The sequence below is a fragment of the Periplaneta americana genome, unplaced genomic scaffold, assembly GCF_040183065.1.
Source record: "Periplaneta americana isolate PAMFEO1 unplaced genomic scaffold, P.americana_PAMFEO1_priV1 scaffold_84, whole genome shotgun sequence".
In the NCBI taxonomy this organism is placed as follows: domain Eukaryota; kingdom Metazoa; phylum Arthropoda; class Insecta; order Blattodea; family Blattidae; genus Periplaneta; species Periplaneta americana.
The window spans coordinates 1,580,690-1,607,223 of record NW_027185565.1 but is presented as its reverse complement, the minus strand read 5'-3'; the positions used below and the strand labels follow the sequence as shown (position 1 = coordinate 1,607,223).

The 26,534-nt window shown below is 35.3% G+C and overlaps 1 protein-coding gene across 3 annotated transcripts in view; it reads left to right on the top strand.

Moving 5' to 3' along the window:
- LOC138694201 (uncharacterized) overlaps window positions 1-25,896 on the top strand; it is a 334,207-nt gene extending 308,311 nt beyond the window's left edge. For all 3 annotated transcript variants that reach the window (XM_069817762.1, XM_069817760.1, XM_069817761.1), the window contains one exon: window positions 22,897-25,896. The gene's annotated coding sequence lies outside the window, so the exon portion shown is untranslated. The remainder of the gene's footprint in view (window positions 1-22,896) is intronic.
- The last annotated feature ends 638 nt before the right edge of the window (window positions 25,897-26,534 follow it).

The window sequence follows — 26,534 nt, the reverse complement described above, 5'->3', positions numbered from 1 at the left end:
GAGTCCATAAAACAAACACATAAGCCTAAGGGCCCAGGGACATTCAATACGACTTCTTTGTTCAATTTCATTTGTGTTTGGAACTGCGTAAACAATTAACGTCACGTAAAATAATTTGTGGTTCTATTTCGACTTTCACTGGCTATAAGAGATATGAGAGTCTCAGTCCATTAAAATTTTTTTCCCTTGGAGGTTTCATATTCCTACTCCACATTTCGTTACTACTTTCCAAGTCAAGTAATAGTAACAATAATAATAATAATAATAATAATAATAATAATAATAATAATAATAATAATAATAATAATAATAATAATATATTGGCCGACTTAAGGCCATATGGCTTCCTCTTACACACTCAACCAGGTCACAAATATACTATCAGATAATCAAACAGTGAAATTAATAATAATGAATAATAATAGTAATAATAATAATAATAATAATAATAATAATAATAATTAGTTCCTTTTTTTCTAGAGAAGAAGTTGTAACTGTGCAAAATTCATTGGAGCAAACGGAGAGATGATTGCTGCCAATTGTACCTGTAATTCAAGGCCTAAACAATGTTCAGAGAGAAAAGCGCATTAAAAATATAATTAACCCTTATTAATTTTCACATCTTAATGCACCTTTCAGAAGAAATGTAAATTAAATTCGTGTCAATATAAAATGACTCAATTTGGGTTAACAAAATAAATAATTAGTTTACAAAACTAATTACCGGTTACCAAAATATCAGAAAATTTTGCATAGCATAGCCATTGCTTCAGTATTTTCTCCCTTTGCGTTACGCTTTTCCCTTCCGAAGTCTGTTACAACATGACGGCCTTTTAGAAACCAAGATTTAACATACTTGTCAAGGTTGAAGTCGATGAAAGGGGGCCCCACAATTCTAATAAGAATCAGGTTCCTCATGGCGTTAACTAACAGAGATAATCTCAACGGCGAGACAATGGAGTAGAGCTGGGAAAATGCCTCACAACACATTGACCACTCGAAATTCCAACTAACCATCGTTACCATGATTTACCAAGGGGAAAGCACTTTTGATGGTTAGGTAGTTTTTTCGATATTTAACTAAACTTTGTTGAAAGTACAGTTCAAATTACCTTCCTCTCATATAGTTCTACATTCCTATGTGGAACTTAACCCCCTATTCCGACCTCGCCAAGTTTTTCCTACCTTTAGATATTGCCTCCCAGGTAACAATTCTGCATTTCCTTATATCTTTATTTAGGCTACACAATTTCACCATCTGGATTTCGGAATACTGCAGATGTACAGTTACCCTTAAAAAGAATGAGACGATTCTTGGTCGTCGGAAGTTAAAGTTCTACAGCGCGGTTCACTCGATATCGACGTAACGATACAGACCATGACAAATAGTACAAGAACTGTTAAAAGGACCACAACAAGGACAAGGACCTGAATAAGGATCACGAAGAAGACTGCCATTTAAGGCCAGGATTTCAAAACATAGCTCGAGTCACAAAATATCATTGCTTCTCTGTACCGAATGGCCAATGCCTGCTAAGGGATTTACAGTCTGGACTGCTGCTGTCACTGTCTTGTCTCGGTAGCTCATATAGCAGCGTGTCGGTTCCACTCTATAACCGAAACGTCTCGTGTTCGATCTCGGGTAAAACTTTTGTTTTATTGAGGTGTAATTAATTTGTTCAGAGTTCCTCGACTGTCTAATTTGTCGAAAAATATGGAATAATTTATGCCCATTTTCTGGGTCTTACAAGTGGGCTGAACCTCGTCAAAAATAAATCTTACGTGGAAGTTAAAAGTATTCTTCCTCAAACAAAAATCATAAGAAACAAAAAGAGACCTGTTAACTTAAAATCTTGACCACATGCCATCAGCTTCTATTACAGCTCTAAGTCGATCCGGCATGGATGTCACGAGATTGTGGAATAAGTTCTGATCCCCGGCGAGATCTTCCCAGGTGTCAACAACTTGATCCCACAATTCGTCTCGATTTTGAGGGCGTCGGTGGGCATAGGTGGCTATCCTTCTGTTTTTCAATTCCGCCCATAACTTTTCGATGACATTCAAATCAGGTGACTTCGGAGGCCAATTAATAATTTCGATCTCGGGTCTCCTTTGAAACCATCTTTGAATGCTTGCAGCATAGTTCACGGGATGGTTATCCTGCTGGAACAGCAATGTTCCTTCGGGAAAACGTTCTCGGGCGGAGGGAAGGAATATATTTTCCAGAATGTGCTCGTAAGTTCCCGATTAAACCGGCCATCGATGCGTTCTATAACGCCAGGTCCATCGTAAGACATCCACCCCCAACACGATATGCTAAAGCGCCCCGATCTTTCACGTCGGTGCACATAGCGCTGGTCATGTCCGAGACCATCCTCACGATAGACACGGACATGACTTTCGTAATCACTCGAGATGGTTTTTTCGTCGGAGAAAATTTCATTTCTCCAATCAAAATCCACTCGATTGGTAGCGAAGGCAAGACGGTCGACAGCTTGTACTTCCCCCAATATTTCCATTTGCGCAGCCCTCCGGCTTCTAATACTGCGGTTCCTCAACCTGCTGATCACAGTCTGTGAAGACCCGGGAAAGTTAGATGCTGCTCTTATTTCGTTAGCAGTCAGAAAAGGGGTCCTGTCGAACTGTCTCGAATAAGAGAGCAACCTCTTCCAATGAAGAAATCCGCGGACGCCCAGGAATAGGGCGATTTTCGACCTCCCCTAAATTTTGGTAACGATGAACCCACCTCGCGGCTGTACTTCCAGGAACACCGACCAAACGGCCAGCAGATCTAGCCTCATATCCAGCCTCAACTAGAGCTATAACCCGCTGTCTCATGTCACGTCGGTTCGCCATTACGATGAGAAATGAAGGATGACGATAATACTTTAGTGTAGACAATGACTATTTAACGTGATACAGAATTATTGAAATAAGAGGCATCTTGCATAGTAAGAGTTAATAAATCAACCCTAAATTAAGTATCTAAATAACAGGATATAACAGGAAGTCCAATTGTTGCGAAACTAATCAAATTAAATCTAAGCTGAAGTAGCACAGCATAAATGTTTTGTACACAGAATTAGACTGAATTCCTATTCGACAGAACCTATAATCAATGGCTTGTCTGAACACCATAAACAAATCCTAAGTGTTTCCAATGTCACTGAACAATTTCAAAATATTAATTTAAAAACTAAGAAAGGATCGTAAATGCTGTATCTAGTGATTATTTACATTTATGTCTACAAAATGAATCTTGGAAAAACGTATATGATACTGGTACTACTGATATTAAGAGTAAATGTATTGAATTTTTCACTTAACCCAGATAAACCTACTGACTAATATGTAGGACGGCATATATTTTCTCAATTTAAATCTATCTCTTTGACTTCCTACAAGTTGGCAGTCCTGTTGCTAATGTTACAGACATCTATTTAGTTGTTGATGAGACAGCCGATGTTGCAAGTGTTCATATCCTAGTATACTTGTGTTTGAAAGTTGTCTGTGTCTTACCATGACAAACACTTTGTAAGTGTAATGTATTTTATTTACTTTTAAGTGGAACTAGAACTTTGTAATTTTATTTGTACACTTATAAGACATGAATACAACGTATTATTAAGTAAGATTGAAATTTACTATGATTACTTTGCGTTTATAATAGGCTAAACTGAAGCGACCTATATGTAGGGCGGTAGGATGATCCGCGTACATTTCTGGTAAAGTAATTTTGTCTTTTTAATATTTAAAATTCTGTAATCCAGCAATATGTATGTTACATAGTGAATAAAAGAGCAGATTTTCAAGAGCACCATGGCTGCAAACAATTGATCAAGAATAAACCCATCACCCTGATGCAGCCCATCACTTTTTCTTCGACAACTTTTTCACCAGTATTCCTCTATTTGTGGAGCTAGGAAAGCGAAAAATCAGAGCTACTGCTACAATTCGAGACAACAGAAAGTCAAACTGCCCCTTGGTTACTACTCTTGAGATGAAGAAAAGATAGAGAGGATCTTCAAATTTTGGCTTGGCGCTACAGACAATGGATTCGTCATTTGGTTTGAGCCATATCAAGGGGCTTCGACCCCAATAAAATAAGATTATCTACAATAGTGCTTGGAGGTAGCATCATGTTACAGTATTCTGACGTGTTAAGGTTTGAGCACCCTGATGCAGCCTATCATTTTTTCTTCGACAACTTTTTCACCAGTATTCCTCTTTTTGTGGAGCTAGGAAAGCGGAAAATCAGAGCTACTGCTACAATTCGAGACAACAGGAAGTCAAACTGCCCCTTGGTGACTACTCTTGAGATGAAGAAAAGATAGAGAGGATCTTATGACTTCCAAACAGCTGAAGCAAAAGTTGTCGTTTGCAAGTGGAACGATAACAGTGTCATTACTGTAGCATAAAATGCCGTGCCTGTGAATCCACTGTAAAGTGTCTCTAGATATTCAAGACTTGAGAAAAAGAAAATTCAAATTTCTTAGCCCAGAAATATATCTATCTACAACAAACACATGGGTGGAGTTGATCGTGCAAATCAGAATATATCATTGTATAGAACTGTCATTCGTGGTAAAAAATGGTACTTCCCCATAATCATGCAGTGTATTGACATGGCTGAGCAAAATGCATGGCTTCTCCACAAAAATAATGACGGAAAGCTGGATCATCTGGCATTCAGACGACAAATAAGCACTCAACAAAAAGAGGCCCAAGCAAGGCATCGCGAATGAAACATGCAGATTCGAAATATGACATGCTCGAACATTTGGTGATCTAACAGAACTGTCAAACCAGGTGTAGAGTGTGTCATCAGAAGACTTCCTGTAGGAAGGAAGTGTGGCATTGGCTTACATGTCAAGTGTTTTCTTGTATATCACACTAATGTGTAGTAAATATTCAGAACTTTGCATGTATGTGACAGTTTATTTATGTCATCACTGTGATTAGTTCATTTTCATTTTCAAGTTACAATATTGCACAATTTACCGCTAAATTATATATGTGGATTTATTTTGTTGCAATTCACGGTAATGAACACTGAATGTTCATATTATTACTTTGCTCACTTCAAGAATATGTAAGAGAAAACAATTTGTGTTTACAGTTTATAATATATTATCACAAGAATGAGTTAAAGTATTCCGTCTAAAATTACATTGTTGCACTATATTATTGTAATTTTGATTTACATTGAGATCACAACTCGTTTTATCTGCATTCGCTACTACATTTCGGACAACTAATGCATATTGCTCATATGTTCTCCCTATATCCTACCGACCTATATTTAGGACGCCACTTATTTAAAAAAACCAATGCCATGATTGCACAGTGGTTGTTAAAAACTATATAAACGAATATTTTAAGTACATTTTATAAGGATATGATGAAATTCCTAGTAAAAAAAATTTCAGGCTTATCTGGGTTAATTTCATAATCACTTCAATGGATGTTCTCCGCTCAATGTTGTGAAAAAATTCAAAAGTAAAATCATGTAGATAACGCAGGGACTTCAAAATCTCATGTATTAAGAAGAAGAATCTCTATGTAATGAGCTGCAATGTAATGATCCACATGTTCTGAAATACTGCAAGAAGTACAGTGTAATTTATAAAAAATTATGAAAGAGGGAAATAGAATATATTTGAATAGAAAAGTACAAAATTCAGATAATGCAATTAAAGCTATTCCGAATATATTTAAAGTTAAACTTGTAGATATCCTAAGAAAGAAAATATTTTTTCATTAAAACCAATGATTATAAAGTAGAGGATCCCAAATCTATTGCAAAATCTTTTAACATATTATAGAATATAGTACGGAAATATTATTGACAACTTAAACATTAAAGATTTTGCAAAAGATACTGCAATTGGTTACTTAATAGTTGCATTTAATAATTAGTATTAATATATGTAATTAGTCAATAACTGCAACAGTGCTTTTTCATTCAATCATAATATGAATAAAATTGAATGCACATTAAATTGAACACTATTGGAAACACGTAGAAAAATAGTTAAAATTAACTGAAGGTGTGAGAATGAAATAATTCAAAGCCATACTTTTGACAAAAAGTGTTTTGTGCGAGTGCATTTCTTACACATATGGGAAAGCTATTAATAAAATATTGTAATAATTACTCAACAAATGACATAGCCTAAGGACTCTAAACCTTTGTAAAAGTTTGTCTATTATGATATATATTTTTTAATTTCATTTGAATTGTTAGTTTTTAATATATATGCATTTACATTGTATATGTGTGTGTATAAATGCATTCATTAGATTATTGTTTATAGTATTATAATTTGTAATTTTGTATTGTTTGCGATCATTAACACTTAATCTCAGACTTTGTAAAACTCTATTTCAACGTTACTTAGCTATTTCAACGTTATTTAGACAAAAAAAAATCGTTGTGTAAACTAAGAATCGAACTCGCACTTTTCTACAAAACACGCAGAAGTCTTACCGTCTGAGCTATTGAAACGACATGAAATCTTTCCTTTCTGTGCGGAGTGTCGATCTAGTCGTGAAGGTCCATTGTCGATTTAACTACACGATTTATGTATATATTTATCTTTTATTTACGTAATATTATCATATTTTTTGCAGTTTTTGAAGTGAATTTCGGAACGATGGTAGTAACAAAACAAATAGCCTGCATTTAAGTAACTCAATATTCGTTATCTTGCGTATCAGTGCTCTGGTCTCCGATCATGCGCAGTGTCTTACATCTGAGACTTAGGAATATTCAATCGTCTCATTCTTTTCCAGGGAAACTGTACCTACTTATCACGGTGAAAACAATTTAAAGTGCAGGATTCTACTGAAGAATAAATGTTGATGAAACAAGCTTCAATAGTCAGGAAAAAGTGACCTACTGAATAAAATCTTTCATATTGGCAATTCTTCATCCAGCAATGTGATAGCTAATCTCCTATGTTAATATTATTAGGTTAAATTTACTTTCGTGCATAGGTAATAGGGAACAATGTACCCTCCAGTTAACTTTTGTACGTGGAAGTGAAAACAATAACTCATCCGACAAGTCTAACAAACCCATTGTAACTCGAAGTTCGTAAATTTCAATGAATTAATCGTTAATAGAAAAAGACCCAACTTTAATACTTGATCTCAAATCAGTGTGGTTCTGACCACGGTAGAGGAAGGTCGTGTGTTTCCGATCCGGCTTGTGTACCGTGACGAGAACTGATTGATTACGCGCACGTAAAGTTTCTTATTGTTGACAGTGTAAGTGACACAGTGCGGTCAAATAACGTACATTAGTAACAGACATTATACATCTAATTAATACAAGTAGTTGTGCTTAAGTGAATTTCAACAAGAATGACGACCTTTCGTCTGTCAACACCATCAAGGTTCAATTTGAGACAACGGCAACGAGACCTACAGCAATGGAACTGCACCGATGGATACAACAACAGTTAAAGGTAACAGCAGATCAGTTGGACATGGTACAGCTCAACACACAGGAAAGATCACTTTATCTCAAGGTAATTTTCTCCTAACTTATTTGAGAGAATAGTACAAACATATGAAGGGGAAGTACCTTTTAAATATGAGAATGGTGAAAACACACAAGTTAAAATTAGCAAAGCGTACTTTCCCTCATTCACAGTGCGAGTATTTAACCTCCCCCCGGAAATATCAAATTCCGTAGTGACACAAGTGTTAAACCGATATGGAACCATTAGCTCAATACGAAACGAACAGTGGAGTACAGCCTTTCCCTTACCAGTCAACAACGGAATTAGGGCAGTAAAAATGGAAATTAAACAACATATTCCTGGATCAGTAAAAATTGCTGGCTGCCCTGCTCAAATAACATACGTAGGTCAACCGCAATTGTGTTTCGTCTGCCACGAGCCAGGTCATCTAAAAGAAGAATGCCCTAAACGAAAAACCAAACTGTATGTGAGTGTTCAACCCCAGAATCTACTGCTAAGTGACGTTGTTGCGGGGATTAGCGAGTGTTCCGCGCCAGCTTCCCATGCCGCGGAGCACACCGAATCTACTTTAACGACGGAGTAAATACATGACGAACAGCCCAACCCAATGGAATTAGAAGAAACATATTCGGCGTCTCCTACACCCGTAATCAAGTCTGTAGAAAAGTCAAATGACGTAAATTATTTGAAGGCAACGGAGGACTTTGTAGAGCAAACACCTGAAGAACAGGATAACAAAGCAGAATACGAGGACATGGAGGATAAAATTCAACATCAGGAGAAACATCCAGCAGAAGAAGATACAACAATGTCTGTGGACTGTAAAGCGCAAGAGCAGCAGGCAGATGCAACTCCCAACAAAAAACTGAAATCAACAGTAGAACACGAAATTATACGAGATCCTAGGCAGCGTAAAAGAGAAATAGCAAATTCAAGTAACATCGTAGAAAAATATTCGCAGAACACTTGTACAATAAGTAAAATTAAGAACAACCCGCGACCCGTACGGTCGTACTAAAGAAGGAACCAAGAAAGAAAAGGCGGTTGAAACGGGTTCTAGCAAGGAGATAACACTGCCTTAAAGTTTGGCTGTAAACATTCTACAACACACCAACTGCAAAGAGTCACCGAATCCATTATAAAAGGCTTTGAAGAAAAACAGTATACTGCCACTGTGTTTCTGGATATTGCCCAAGCATTTGATACTGTTTGGCATGATGGTCTAATGCTAAAATTATATAGAATTGGTTTTCCTGACTATCTCACACGCATAGTGAAAAGTTTTTTATCTGAGCGTCAGTTCTCAGTACGTATAGATGGCATTAAATCAACGCTTCGTCCAGTTTTAGCCGGAGTACCACTAGGTTCTATACTGTCACCACTTCTCTTCAATATCTTCACATATGACATTCCATGTTTACAACCGTCACACATAGCTATGTATGCTGACGATACAGTTCTCTTTTAATCTCATAGTAACCTAAATACTGCAATCAGCACTCTTCATACATCCTTACAGGAGCTGTCTAAATGGTTCTCTGACTGGAGATTACTACTCAACATTACCAAGACAGAAGCTAAAAATCTTCTCTTTAAGGCCTCTTCATAATCCACCTCCTTTGGTTCTTCTAAATGAACAAGTTACATGGCTCTCTAGTCAAGAAGCTGTCAAATATTTGGGAATACTATTAGACACGAAACTTACATGGAATGCCCATATAACTCCCATTGTTACACTAACCTCTTCTAGAATTAGAAAATTATACCCTTTGGTTAATAGACGTTCACAAATTGGATTGGACTGTTCAATGCTACTCTACACCTCACTTGTACGACCTCTTTTAGCTTATGCAGCGCCAGTGTGGGGGACAGTAAATAAGACACACATGCATCTCCTACAAGTTCTCCAGAACAAGTTCCTGCGTACTGCAACAAATGCCCCCTGGTTTGTAAGAAATCAACAACTGCATCAAGAATTGGGAATTCTTCCACTAGAACAGTACATCCATTCAATGTCAAAATCTTTCTTCAACAAACTTCCTGGTGTTCCTGGAGCTGTGACATATAACATTGGAGCAAGATCTTGTCAGCCATCTCGACTTAAAAGGAAACTCCCTCAAGACATCCTTCTTAGTGATACTGACGACTCTTCATAATTTAATACAGAAAATCATCATATTTTTGTTCACATAATTCACAAAAATGTTTAATTAATTAATTTAAATTAATTAGAGGAGCCTTTAGAGCCAACCTCAGCATGATATTCTGCATGTGATATTCCATCATTTAACAGTGGTCTGTATAGCAAGTTTGCTGGTCGACCAATATTAAACATAAAAAAAGTTTGGCTGTGTTCCGTAAGCTAAAGCTTTTTGTTGCAAATATTTATTATGAAACGTGGTGGTACATTTCCTAGCAAATAATCTTTACGTGCCATCACAGTTCTTTACTTTTTCAGCATGGTAATCTTAAGAAATTATGCTACCGTAATTTCACACAACTATGGTTCAATATCTCATCACTTTTTAGATTTCTCAATCTAATTTACAAAATAAAACTATTAGAAGAATTTATTTTGTTGATATCAACTTTAGAAAGGTCAGGAATTTATATCAAACACTTTTGTTATTCGAAATGTAGTTGGTATATGGAGCATCTTTTCATAAACTACGGACTATAGTTGTGTTATGAAGTCACAACTATAGTCCATTGAATATATCCTAATATAAATCGCTCATGGACTACAGTTGAGGGGATGTTTTGCAACTGTGTCATACAGCAGTCAATAATTTTTAATATAAAATACAGATTTTGTAGAAGAGAGTGAGAAAAATTATTTATTTCTTAATTTTAACATAACCGCTGTTTCTTAAAAAAAAAATACAATTTGTATCAAATAACGAAATCAATATAAAACCAAAAAAAAAAAAAGACAACCATTCTTAATCAAAATCAAACATTCTCAAACAGATAGGTACATAATGAGTGGGTTATTTTTTGTTTAACTCCATAGATCTTCAAGTTCAGGCACATGGAAAAGCTTCCTTTTCGTAGGTACTTCGCTACTTTGGCTTACTGATAGATCGTTTAATATCTTTTAAGGATGATTTGAAGTATCTTCGAGTGTCTCTTCAATGTCTGACAAGTTCAATGAAGATTTGATGCCAAGGAATATCCATCTTCATTTTTCACGGTAGAACTCTCTACTGCCTTCCCCTTGCAATAACCTTTGTTTCTGCTTGAGCAAATTGCAATTTTGGAGGTAGATGGTAATGCAAAATTTTCAATATCTGCTGCTGAATTACTTTTACTTGAGTCAACATCAAGTTTCTTCTTTCTCCTCTTTATGATGTTCCTTCTTCTATTGCTTGATTCGTTGTCATTTCTATTTATTTTATGAATGTGTCTGAAACAGCACTTCCTTCTGGGTTTCTGACTTTAGGATCAGAACATGATGGCACACTTCCTAGAACTTCAACTGCACAAAGAGGAAAGATTGCAACTTTCCTGAATCCAACTGCAAATTTGCTTGCGATATCGGATTATAGTAACTTTATTCCAGAGCTTTTTAATAATGGAGGAAATACATTTTTGGAATCTGTTGGCATGCTTCTTCCATCTGGTGTCCCTTTTCACTCGTCAAATATTTGCCGCCAATGGTATTTCAATTTCGAAAACAAGTTCTGTTTAGTGGTTGTATCAGATCGGTCACATTTGGAGACTGCAAAACCTGTGATAATTCATTCTTGTGACGTTCTGAAAAGCATTTTGCCCAACGTCTTCCAGGTAGATTCTTAGAGAATGCTGGTACTTTGCGGTCTTGGCTATCCAGGTACATTTTCACATTACACCTGAAGTAGAATAACGTTATCAGAAATCCAAGATTGGACATGGATATAGCATGTTCGACGAATGCACGAATGCTTTTTTTTTCTGAAGACAAGAAGAACCATTGTCGATCAGGTGAGTTTAGTTTATTTTCATGCAGTGCTCTCGATTTAGGTATTATAGAACTACGAGGTATTTTGGACTTTTCTGCGGCTTCCCGCTGTGTCAGTACCTTGTTGGTGATATATTTTATACAAAGATCCATACTTCTGTCATCATATAGCTTATAGGACCTTCCTGCTAACTTTCTACGAAAAATTTTATTAGATGGCACCACCAGAAGCTATAAAAACATTCTGTAATGTAAGAACCGAAACCAGAAGTCGGAACACAACTATGGTCCACAAAAATGATAGGACCATAGTTGAACTCCAAGTACCATTTTTTATTATTCTTCCAGTAAATATGAAAATACATATGCAACTGCAAAAATATTCATTAAATGTATGCAAATACTAAATTACCTGTCATATAGACCATCAAGAACACAGAAATTCTTGTTGTGGTAACTGATGGCAGAGAAAATTTCCAGTGGACGAGGTAACTTGCAAAACCTAACTCCAATTGACAGTTGACTAGCGACAAAACATGGCAGACAGGATGCGTTTCATAACCCTCACAATATTACTATATCTATGCTCTATGCTTTAGTATTTAAATAATCACTAACTATCACTAGGAACTGAGATATCACTGTTTTCGTGAGCGCGTGTGTTTGGACCATAGTTGTGGCTTAGGACCATAGTTGTGTGAAATTACGGTACGTTAAATATAAATTGCATACAGAGTAAATTCAAGCAAAACGCTTTGAGTCAATTTATTAGGGACAATAACATAGATGTATTACTGTTACAAGAAGTAAACATGGATAATTTTAGTTTTTTAGGACCACAATTTGATTTTTTAGTTCATACAGGAGAAAACAATAGAGGTACTGCTATAATTTATCGTGCTGGTTTTATTGTAAAAAATATAGTAGGACATCCAAGTGGTAGAGTAACATCCTTGACTTTAAATGACACCCACATAGTGAATGTGTACCTCCCATCCGGAACTATAATCGTATTGAAAGAGAGAACTTCCTTAGTAGAGACTTGCCCTTCTTTCTATGACATCGATACAATCGGCTAATTCTCGGAGGAGACTGGAATTAGGTACTACAAGCCAAGGACCAATCTGAGAGTTACAATCCCTCGCCTGTTTTAAAAACACTAGTGACGGACTTAAAGCTTGTGGACACATGGGAAAATAAGCGTGGAAACAACGTAACGTTTACATTTCACAGACAGAACAGTGCATCCCGACTTGACCGTTTTTACATCAGTGAAGCGTATACAAATGACATATACAACGTGACAGTCATTCCCACTCCATTCTCCGAACATGATTGTGTGCTATTGTCAACAATAACCGAAACACTACCTCCTTTGTATGGACGCAGTTATTGGAAACTAAACAACTCCTTACTTCAACTGCATGATGTTAATCAGAATTTTAATGATCATTTTGAAAATATAAAACGCAGAGTAAAAAATTTCCCTCTAAGTATTATGCAGAAATGGATTCGTATTATAAAACACGGAATTAAGTCGTTCTATCAGACTGCGGGATATCTGCGAGCACAGGAAAGTCAAGCTACACTTCAATTTTATTATCAGATGTTAAATGAACTTTATTCTCGTCACAAGACAGAAGGTAATAAATGGGAATTAATCAGTCAAGTTAAACGCACAATATGCACTTTACAGGAAAAGAAAATGTATGGAGTAGTAATTCGATCGAAAGTTCCTACAATAAACGAAGACGAAAAATGTGCCCTCTATCACTTAGTAAAAGAAAAGCAAAAACACCATGTCAAATTCATTACAAATCTTCAGACGGTGGCTGGGAAAACTCTCAACACAAACAAGGAATGTAAAACAGAATTTATGTGCAAATACAAATATATCGAAGCAGCAAATACAAAAGCTACTCAAACATATCAATCGTCACTTAAGTGTGATCCAGCAAGAAGAACCGCAACACCCAGTTACAGAAGAGGAAATCCGGAAAGCATTAGATTCAGCACCTAAACACACAGCACCCGGCCCAGATGGTCTAGCATACCAGTTTTACAAAACACATTGGGTAGTGATGAAAGAATATTTGTTGGAACTGTTCAACTATATTTTTAATATTCATGATATAACTGATGGGTTCAGTGACGGTGTGGTGACGCTCATCCCGAAGAAGAAATCTCCTAGTAGAGCAACCGATTATAGACCCATCACACTATTAAACACCGAATATAAACTACTGATGAAAGTTCTAGCCAACCTTTTTCGATCTATGTCTCAAGATATTTTTGAAACAGGGCAAACATGTGGCATCCCTAATAAGTCCATTACAGACAATCTCACTGCCATCAGAGACACCATATTACACCATGAAGAACATCCAAATGAAAGTGGTGCACTGGTATCGCTCGATTTTGAGAAAGCTTTCGACAAAGTGAACCACAATTATTTATACGCAGTCATGCAGCACTTCTGTATTCCTCAGAAAATAATTAATATCATTAAAGCGATATACGCAAAGGCACATTCTCGAATTCAAGTTAATGGGTTTATTAATAAAAGAATTCCAATAAAATCCTCAGTCAGACAAGGGTGTCCTCTATCTATGTTTCTTTTTGCCGTCAGTGTAGAACCATTTATACGACTTGCACATCAGGTACTGCACTCTAGAAATCGAGTACCAACATCAATGTTTACAATAATAGTGTATGCAGACGACGTTGTCCTGCTTCGTGACGTCGAAGAGTGTGAATATCTACCGGGCATTTTGCAAACTTATTGTGAGGCCTCAAACGCGCAAATAAATTATCAAAAGTCAACTTTATTGCCCGTAGGGAAATGGCCCCAACAACAAACAATAACATCCCAATTAAAGCTAAAACAAATATACTAGGTCTAACGGTATGCACCTCCTTTGACGATATCGTGGAAAGCAATTGGTCTAAAGTTACTGCCAGCAGCCGAGCCTCAATGTTTGAAAATGTCAGCAGAAATCTTAATTAGTTTTAGAAAATTTGGCACGTCAATGTATTTTGTCTGTCATAATTATGGTATATCGCTCGAGTTGTGCCAATGACTAACAAATATTCATGCATCATGGAAAAAGCTGTAAACTATTATATGTGGAAGGGACATTTCTATAAGCTCAAAAAAAAAAACGCAATTATATCTACCGAAAAAGAAGGGAGGATTGCAGCTAACAGCCGTAAAACAGAAATGTCAAGCACTTTTTATATGCAACGTAATGCGAGCACTACAAGGAAGGGGGGGCCAGGTAGATATAAATTTCTGGGAACATCATACACCATTACTACGAAAGAGGACCTCCACATTACCACGCTTGATAAGACAATCTTGGGAACAGGTTGAAAAATACCCAGCAGATATTTTGGGGGTAAATGGCCCGCAACAAACAAAAATGATATATCAGCACATTCTGCAAGACACTTATCAGACACCACATATAATGGAACGATATCCGAATGAGAGACGGTCCAAAATCTGGAATAACCTCCACCTGGCGGACATTCCTACCACATGGAAGATTTCAGCATATGAATACATCAATGAAATTATCCCAACGGAAGAGAAGAAGTATCGCCACAATATCACTGCGTCACCGGCCTGCAAAAAATTTGGGTTTTTGGATACATAAAAACATCGTGTAACGAACTGTGGACCTGCAAAGTTTGTTTGGGAAGAAGCAAAAAGATTACTGTATAGTGTAGGAGACATCCAGAGAGTGAATGGTATGAATCAAGTCCTCCTTTGTATCACCCACCAACAGAAAATAATGTATTCGTACATGTGTGGTTGGCAATAAGTTTGCTGCATTACCAATTAACAACAGAACTACCAACTGTAAATGACTATATAGGAACGCTGAAAACGGAAGATATTAAAGTATAATAAAAATATCAAAGTGATGCTCGAACCAAAATCCACCAACTTGACCTTCTTCAATTATAACAAGTCAATATCTTTAGATTCTTGGTTGTAGGCCTAATTCTAAAATAAATACTAAGATGTGACCTCAGAACACTATGTAACAGTGTCACAGAGGAACGGTGTTTATATATATATATATATATATATATATATATATATATACACATATATATGTATATATATCAATGCAAGTTAATTTCTTTGCAATATTACGGTTTTGAAATGGACGGTATATTTAAAAGAAAACATTATATCCCAGTCTGTTCACAAATGAAAATATGCTGATTATTATGTATGCAATATTTTAAGTGTAATGTTTATTTTCTGTCAGCATTTTTCAAAGTTGATTTAATTTATTAAATTACAAAGATTTAGTGGAGTATTAACATGTGCCACTTTGCCTACAAGGGTAACTGTATTTACGTATCCTTTAGGTAAGCTAATCTTTAAACATAAATTTAAGGTGTGTAATTATGTAAATCGAAAACACAAGTCTAAGAAACCCATTGTAACTCGAAGTTCATAAATTTCAATGGATTAATCGTTAATAGAAAAAGACCCAACTTTAACACTTGATCTCAAGCTGCTTCAAGTATTTATGAATTAGGCTACAGACAGCCTATACACCAAACACATCGAAAACTCCAGACCTAACGGGAGAACCGCTACATTTGCGATACTGTCGACATTGGTTCGTTCCACAGGGCTGCCACAAGGAAAGTAGTCAACGTACTAAATCCTTGTCACGAAGGTACTGTATAAAATACTACATATATTAGTTAATTATGTATTTTATTATTATTAATTACAGTGAACGAATTAGCAACAATAACACAAAATAAATTCGTGAAATATGTTTTAGTTCTATTAATATACTGTAGCCCACTTTACTATACAACGTATTTTTCTATAGAGTCTATCTTGCTTGAATATTCGCGAGGAAAAAATCACCACTTGGTCATTTACTTTGAGGGTGTCTATTTGGCAGAGGATACAATATTTTACGTTTCACATATATTGTTGCCTTACTTCCAAAACCTCGTAACTCGCTCGGATGTCGATTTTCACTTTTTTACCCGATTTTAAATATATCCAGGTATTCATCTACTGATAAAACAGTGCAGCTTACTTTAGCATACTAATGCTAAAATCGGTCTGTTACGAAACCACTTAACTTCTCAATCTCTCGTAAGTTGATTCCAAAACCTTGTAACTTAATGGAGTATCGTGTTGCTAATCATTGCTCTCTGTGGAGCAAGTACGCTGTTCGCACGTAAAAAGCTGTTTCATTCTTTCTTTTCATTAACTTTATTATTTGTAGTTATTCCCAATAGCAATCGCTTTCCTGAATATGCTACATACTGTATAAAATAAGATGTAGTTCATGACAAAAAGCCACAAAAACCTTTAAAATGTCACCGTTAATAAAGAAGTTTTGAATGGATAGCTTTGTATACAAGATACATGTTTAAGAGGTTTTATTTATAAAATGTCCTCATACAAAAATGAGTACGGTAACAAAAATACTTTAAATAACTTATTCATTTTGATTTGTGTTATATCAAAGCCCCAGAATGGGTGTTCGCTATGAATCTGCACGGCATCCTCATGTGTCCTTGAATGACAGCGTTAGATCTCTACTATAAGCTGAAATTTGTGTATACAAATTTACAATTTTCAACCTCAAAACACAGGAAGGCCATTGTTTTATTTGGCATGAAGATGATGAGCAGGTAACTTTCAATTATTCATTCATTCATTCATTCATTTATTTTATTCCATAGATCTTACATGAGCAATGAAGCTTTAAGATGTGGAACATGTCAACATTTTACAATATTACAATTACAATTTTTAAAAATTTTTATAGTTTTACAATTTAGTAATTTTCTACAATTTTTACAATTTTGTACAATTTTTTTTACATTTTTTTACATTTTGGCGAGATGTAGTGAGATGAGATGAGGTCCGAGGATTCGCCAAAATATTGCCCGGCATTTGCCTTTTCGGTGGGGGATACCTCGGAAAAACCCAACCAGGTAATCAAATCAAAGGGGGTAATCAAATCAAAGGGTTTGATGCCAAGGACTCGCCATAGACCATCCGGCTTCAGTCCCACGGCTGGGGAAAACCTCCGAAGAAACCAAAGTCCAAAGGAGGATCCAACCCAAGCCCGGACGCAGCTCCGGATCAGCAGCCCAGCGAGTCTGTCGACTGAGCTACATCGATGGCTCTACTAAAAGTATACAATACATAGCCAATCAGATTATTAAATTTACAAACGCAAACGATCATTCATAAGTTGAACTATATTATAATACAAAACAATTTAATTAAATTTAAGGCATAAACAATTCAACCAGTTGTGATATACAGAAATTGATAATACATATCATGCAAACTACTTCAAATTACAAACACAAACAATTTATCAGTAGAGCTATATAGATTACTATTCAATTTAAAGCATATATAATTCATCGGCCAAATCTATACAAATATATACAATACAAAGTTGCATTAAGCTATACAAATTTGTGCAATTAATATCAAGTAGATTAATTCAATTTATAATCATAAACAATTCATCAGTTGAGCTATGCATATTACCATTCAATTTACAGTAGGTCTATATACAATTCATCAGTTGAGCTACACAGACTAGTAATCATTTTAACAACATATACAATTCATCAGCCAAACTATACAAACATATACAATCAAATTAGTTCAATTTACAAACTTATTTTCGTTAAGCTATACAATTCATATGAAGTAGATTAATTCAATTTATAAGCTTAAACAATTCATCAGTTGACCTATACAGTATACTATTCAATTTACAGTACATACAATTCATCAGTTATGCTAAACAAAAAATACAATACATAGTAAACAGATTAAGTCAATATAAAAACATATTTTAGTTGAGCTATATAAAATTGTACATGCCATTTAAGTAGAATAATTCAATTCACAAGCATAAACAATTCATCAATTAATTCAGCACAATCCTCTATAATTTCATTTCAGATCTGCCAACAGTTTCAGGAGATAGTAATGGTTTTGCAACTCAGAACAGAAATGTTACGCTGAGCAATGCCTTGCTTCATGTCGCCCAACGAAATAAAATGTATAAGGGTTCATACCCAGATGGAATGTGAAGCTGTGCACTCACTTATTGGAGGGAAGTTAAATAATTTAGAGATTCACATTCCACCAGAGTATGTGTCTATTTGTAAGTTAGCTCGTTATAAACCAAAGTCCTTTCCAGTGTCATTTTGGATTACACGTATTTTCGAAACTTCGGTGTACTGAATTATTATGGCTCTATTAGGCCTGGTTTCAAAATAGATGATTTTAAGAGAACTGATTTAAGATCCATCAGACAGAAACAAGACGGCATGACTACAAATTTCAGTATAATGATGACTGGGCACCATTATGGCACAGAAAGAAACACTAAGGGAAGCAGTACTGTGACTGTACTGTACAACCAATCTTTGAAAATGAAGTTAAATTTGAACACTTGTAGAACTTAAAAAAAAGATCTTGACTAAGGATGTTAATTCTTTCTATGAAAATTTTGTACAATAAATTTCTTATTGTGTTGATTGTGCACTACACTTACAAAAGCAAATTTTCAACTTCGAGATATTAATTCAATTTTAAGGCTTTCAAAAGTGTATTTTAATTTTTAATAATATTGGAATACAAAGCTTTCTTAAATAAAACTGATTAAAAAGTTGTTCCTCTTAGAGGAAAGAGAGGAAAAATAAATATTTTCTAAAAAGACTTGTGACTTACACGGTGGTGAAGCCTGCTAAAAACACGACATTCTTTATATTGGAAATAATGTGTTATTGTAAAATAAAATAATCTGTAAATATGTTTCCTATTATTAAAATCCAAGGACACGTAACTCACCGTCCTTTCGCAGAAATAAGCATTAAAAACTCTTAATTGACCCAAAAATTTAGGTACAGAGCAGAAGTTAGCACAAAAAGCTTTAAATCAAAAGTATACAGACTAATGTTGCATAAAACCAACCAACCCATTTATTATTCAAAATAAATTGAATTTATTCTGTACTGTAAAATCTTGTTTTATTTCCTTAAGAGGTCTTGAAGTTAAGGTAACTAGGCCTATATGCTACTTTCTGCACTAAACGTCTATGTCTCTGTTTCGTATGTTAGGATATGATAGGTCTTATTGACGTCTATAGTTCCAGAATTGATATTCCCTGGATGCTGATTGGCTCTTTAATATGGGAAGTAGTTAGTGCGTAATTTGCTGTGTTTGCTGCCGATATCCTATTCTCCACTTCTACTATTCATATTTCATTTTATGAGTATATTTAAGGAACTGTGTACCGAGAGCCTCCAAACGTCAAGCAAGCTATGTACAGCTACACAGCCTGGAGCCTTGGCTGCACTTACTGACAATAATCTGCACCGGGTACAGGAGTATGCATCTACATGGCAGGCGGCATTTTCTAACATCTAAATGATTGATTCTACATGATTAATATACTTTAAATAGTCTTATCATCTTTTCTCTGGTTCCATTTGAAAGTCTAAGATTTGTGTCAATATTTCCTCACCTATTGTTCGCCGGATGTAAGTCCTATCTTCAGTTTAAGCAGTATGGTATCCTATGTTTGACTCTGTAGTTTTTGTACGCCATTCGGTATATTTGCATGAATTTGTTTTTAATTCTAAAATTGTCATTGAATTTATGGCACCCAATTTTTCCAGTGTATTTCTTTCAAAAACTGTCAGTCGTTTGCTAATTTCTGCACTGAAGGCCTAGTAGATCCTGATTTTAGATTGTCTGTATGCTGACTGACTCTTTAATATGGGAAGTATTGCATCATGTCCTCTGTTTGCTGCCTATATCCTATTCTCTACTTCAACTATTAATTCATTTTTTGTCATTTGTGCTTCCAAATAAATTATACAAACTTGTCAGCAATTTCATTCACTAAGAAAACATTATTTCCACAAAAACGTTAGGTGTGCTTCCATCCCTTATTGCCTTCAAATTGTTTTTCTCTTTGTTTTCTATCTTAATCCGCACAGTTATTGATACAGTATAATGTAAGATCTTTCATTTAGTGAACATGGCATGGCGAAAAAGCCACTATGTACATCTATTTCAAACATGTGATTTTTGAGCGTAGTCAATACTTACGAGTAGTTTGTATGATTGTAGTTAATCTTTCGTATGCAACCTATAGAATTAAGGTTCATCTTCTTCAATTAGTACAAATTATATGGTTCAGTTTATGTAAATGTAAGATCTAGAAAAAACCTCTAAAGTTAATTTCATTCACAGCATGACAATAACTGAACTCAATTATTGCGCAGCACGTATGATGTATTAAGAAATTACTAGAAATTGTTAGCCAAATGATTATTTCCTTGAAATCTTGTAAGTTTCATTGAAGTGAAGTTTAACGTTCGTTTATTTTACCCCAATTTCAGATTGTGTTTTATATTCACACTACTGCATAAAACAAACTTGAAAATATATTCTAAGTGAGCTTTTTCCGTTCATAAAACTAACACCAGTCTACTTTCATTAAGTAATACGAGTAACGTCAAATCGCAATTCTGGATCTGCTTGATATAAAAATTATTTTGACGATATATTTTAGTACGACTTTAGTCGTTGCATATGTGCGACACGATGATGCTGCGTCGGGAAGTTTTGAGCTTTAAAATTTGAAGGCAGAGGGGGAAGAAACTATAAAAGTCCGACATCTATGTTCCCTCATGAGCGAGCCTCATAAAAGAAAAGCAATTGTCTTTGTACTTATGAACCATATCGCCATTACATTTCACGCTTCAGTGGCTGCTACAACTATAGCTTAAAACACGGTCAAACATTTTACATCCTGGCGTCCTGAGAATATGTTTTATTCCTTTTTTATTGTCGGTAGGTCGCATTATGTCGCCGCGTCCCTAGTCTTAATTGGGAATCTTAGAAAAGTCTTAGAAGAATTTGAGGTCAGCTTCATTTATTTTCAGTTCTTTTATTTACAGTTTTCAACTCTGTATGACTCTTTCGGCGTGTGTGTTCAAGATTATTATTATTATTATTATTATTATTATTATTATTATTATTACTATTATTATTATCCTTATTAAAACGAGAGCAAAAGATTGAGCGGTATTTGTCTACAGTCCTATTCCCAAATGTTATTATGAGGTGATACACAACAGCCTCGCCGGATTGTGATGAGTACTAGAGTTAGGGTTAGGTTAAGTCACGGTGGCCACGGGCGGGTTAGGACGACTCTTTGTACGTCGGCAATACTGAGGCCTATTGTGCACCCCGAATATTACTGGATGAATGAGTTTGAAGGTGTACCAGCCCACCGGCAGCATGTGACCCCTCACTCGCTCATCCAATGGGGGCCTTCTATTTTCCCCCCGCTATACGTTCATACCGGCAAGTGACTAAGCATCACAGGATCTATTCCAACGGCCATTCCAAGTTGTCGAAGCGCCCTTGGAAGTGCTCTTAAGGAACGAATCCTGACAGAGGTATTGCGGAAGGCTGGGAACCCAGGAACAGTTGCGGAGAGGACGCGCCCTCCTGTAAGCGGATGAAGACATGCGTCTTGGCCTGAATATGGTTATTGAATGAGATGAAGATGATGAACGATATGATATGAAATCTAAATTCCCTTTCTACACGGGAGGGGAAGGGAAAATGAACCGTGGTAATAAAAATTCCAACCCGGCATCTGCCTAAGTAACTGTGAAAAACCACACGAAGAGTACTAGTCGCCGATTTGCGAGTACTGTATAACCTAATTCGCCTTTAAATATATCAATAATTAGAGACCTACGTTTGGTTACTTTGAATACTAGCTAGGTGTAAATCGAGCAAGTTGCAAGTTAACAGTTCACACTTCAGTGAACGAAGCAGTTTTCCCACATGCACCGGTACTGTATGTCTACATCTTAACTAGTCTCTTTGTTCTATTTGAAAACGTCTGGTGATAATGCTCATTTTTCATTAGAAGCTTCCTTTACCATTGCTGTACTCCTTTCGACTTTCTGGCAGCAGCTCATGTTAATATTCATAGTACACCCTAAGTATTTGAAGCTTCCCGCTTGTTGTATTGTCTCAATTCCAATTCGCACACCTACCGCCTTTATTTTTCTTCCGATAACCATGATTTTCGTTTTGTCTGCATTTATCTTCATCCCATACTGCTCACAGCTATTAGCATATCCCTTCATCTCCTCTTCCAACGCCAATGCCGTATTATAAGCAAATTTTATGCACTTTATTTTTATTATCCTACTATCACCCCTCCCATTTTCTGAAAACAGATCTTTGTTGAATCCTGTAAATAGATGTTGAACGGAGATGATGTTTAGAAGAATCTCTCTATAGGCTATTACGTAAAATGTTCGGCAGATGATGACAAAACAAATAATCGAAAGGTAAAGCAGAGAAAGGATAAAAGTAATGTACGTCTTTCTTTTTCTTTACAGGTTTCCTGTTGCACCGTTCCATGTTGATGTCCTGTGAAGAAGAGAGCGGATGACTCATAGGCCTATGGAGTGACAGAGTACTCATGTACAATGTATTTCTGCTGAAAACTGACTCATGAATTTCTTCGGAGCTGACGCGGCACTAAATTTTACAATATATTTTACCGAATATCCGGACAATAGTAATTAATATGTGTGGTTGGAGAAGCTATTGCGTGATATGTTCTCTCTAATTCATTGTCATATGCGTGACTCACAACATTGTTATGTTTGCATTGCGTATTATTAGTAACCTTGTTTTGAAGGCGTTACTAGTCATAAAAATTATTTTTAATGTGGAAAATATTTCTACACATTAATGTAAAGCTTATATTCGACAAAATTTAATGTCTTGTAAACATTAGTGGCGATTTCAAGTGGAAAGATGTGTGTGAAACATATATATGGAAGTTGAATTTTAATATCCTGAAATCTTACGTAAGCCTTACACCATAATAATACAGCTTTTCTACTGTTGACGCTAAGACGTACAGATATTATAACTTATTAAATATCACGTAAAAACAATTACTTGCTGTGACTTTGAAGACAATGGAGGAGGAAAAAACATTTAAGTCTTAACCTTTTAAATAACCTCTCTGTTTTTGCACATAGCCTATCAGTAATTAAAACCGAATATTTAATTGAGAAATTGTTGTAATACCTTACGTCCAACTGTTCTTTTTCAATTTTAGTAATACAGGATGCATTTTTAGATGAATTATATGCTAATGAAGAGGGCAGTTGGTAAGATGCTAAAAATCTGATATCGACTTGAGAAATTCTTGCATTTACATCTTTTTTGTATATTTAACGTGGAACATTTAAGTGAGCACCTGTCCAGGAAAATGTTCACTTGAATTTCTGTAGGCCTAATACTTAGCGCTTCTTGAGCGTTAGCGGGAGAACGATGCAACCCGCAACACATCGTGATTGGAAAATAAATATGCATTTTGAATACCATCGTATATATGAATGAATGAATAAATAAATAAACAAATCAATAAGCTAATTAATTAATTATTCAATTAATACGTGAGAAATATATTGATCATGAGGTCACATGCGATTATTTGAAATCTCACAATCATCTTGGAATCATCTTAACGTTTTAAATAATTTGAGATCAAATTATGAAGAATGTTTTTATTTATTTCTCTGAAAAAATGAAGAAATAATACAAATTAATTATTATTTGTTTATTTGAAATCAACTACCATCCACTTAAATGTTGCTTTTAGGCGAGAATATCGTCTTTGTCTCGTGAAAAATAACAGTCGGATTGCAGAGGAGCTCCTTTGGCTCCAATTCCAAATTCCGTTGTTATTCTGCATGTAAAATTCAAGGCTGAAAGCATTCAAATAGGACTTGAAATGTAATTGAAAATTTATAAATTTATATCTGTAAGCAAACAAGACATTCGTCTGCCTGTGCTAACAATTATTATGAGGCTGTGCTTCCTGCACTCTGATTTATAAGAAATAGGCCTAATTATTGCCGTTAAAACGTTTGGAGGTGATGAAGAATCTGCTTCTTGTGTTACAGAGTCAACTGGAGCACTCTGATTGCAACCAATTTGTATTATATACGTTTATTTAATGTTTATGTTATATTAATTTCAAATAGTATGGTGATGCTTTTATAATTAACTTATAGTCGCATTGTGCTATGTGTGTTTACTCATGACTTTATATTGAGTGATGTAAACATGAATTTAAGTTGTTCTTTGTTTAAGTTACATTAATTTCCAAGTATACTGTAGTTGCTATTGTAGTACAGTTAATTTGCAGTGACATTGCTTTGTGAATAATTACTTGTAAATTGGGCTGGGACTTTCATGACTAAAAAAGTGTGTGTTTAGGCACATAAAATGAGTTTGTGAAATAGTAATATGTTATATAGACATTTAAATTAGTAAAACAGATCCTCAAAAGTTTTGTTTCAATTTATACAGAAATAAAAAATTACAACATTTTTATTCAAAATTTGCTATGTGATCCATATCATTCATCGTTTCGAAATTATACACAGTGAAGCTGAGTTTATCAGTGAATTTCAGTTTGTAAGCAGAGATGGAACGCTTCACACAGAGGTTAGAGGGGAGTAACAGAACTTACTGAAATTCTGCATTCCAATTTTAGCAGGAGGATTAAAAGTCAACAGGGAAATCGTCACTCTTTCTTTCCTTGTAGCTTCACACGCCTCAGCACTGACAAACCAGGATTTTCCCTTAACACTGTTACAATTATCTCTTATCTCATCCTCCAACTGCCTTCTCGAATTTTAAATTTTATTCTCAGCTTCCTGTATTAATAATAATTGATGTTCACGCCAGTTACCCTAAAATTCCATGTCAGCTTGTAAATCTGGAATGAGTTATGAAAACATGAACGTAAGGTGTTCTTTGCTTGTTTGAGTTACTCCAATTCAAAGTGTACTGAAATTGCTATTGTAGTATTGTTTTTTAAGTAGTTTTGTTTGTTTATATTTACTTAAACATACTCTTAGAATGAGGGATTGAAACAAATCTAAGGCGTTCGTTGCTGGTATATGCTGCACGATACGCCTAAGCTTATACTTAATTTTTTTAGACGGATGGTGGTGTAAGCTATTAATTAAAAAAATATTATAATCAATTTTTTGTTACTGCTTTGCTGGTATATATATATATATATATATATATATATATATATACAATATAGCCTAGTGAATATTATTTTCTAGATGGTGGAGGTATATGGTACTAATTAATAAAAATAATAAGTTTTTTATACTTCGTTGCTAGTGTATGCACGATGCACTGAATTATTACGTAGACAGACGGTGGTACATGTTATTAATTAAGAAACATAATGTAATCAGTTTTGTGAAATTAAATTTGTGTAATTTGTATAGTCATAAAGGATTTGGCTGATGCTTGTATAATGTATTTTTTACATTAAAAATGAGATTTACAAACAAGTGTTGATTATTGTATTGTACAGTCAGTAATATCTTCGATTATTGCTGTTTACAACATTACTCTTGTGCAGTTTCCCAGCCTTAATACAATTACTGCCATCAATTCTGGAAACTGCCTTTCTTTTGGAAATGCAGAATGTCTTGAAGTGCAGTGATGTTCAATTTCTATGATAAAGAGAATCAATGCCCAGATTACTCTCACCTTCATCGGAATGATTATAATACCAATTATGCAACACGAACTTTTAACTGCATTTTAACGTCTAACTGTTGAAGTATAGTATTTTGGAAATGTTCTATAATATGTGCTGCTACTTCGAAATTTCCTACTCTGATTATCCCCAGATCCTTACATGATAGACTGGAATGTACAGTGCTCGTAAAACGACCTGATACTGCTCAGAGAGATGCGCAGAGTACTGGAAAATTCAATGTTGTACTTGGGGAGGGGGTTATTCTCTGACTTCGAGCCTTGAGATAGGCCATGCGGGAGGGAGCTCTCACAAGTCTCCGCCCCTACTTTCCCTCTCACGCATAACGAGCATCATGTCGTTTCATTTCTAATGTGACAATTTTTCACAGAATGTGACATTACACATTGGTCAATTAAAAAGAATCGCTATAATTATGTTTAGCGT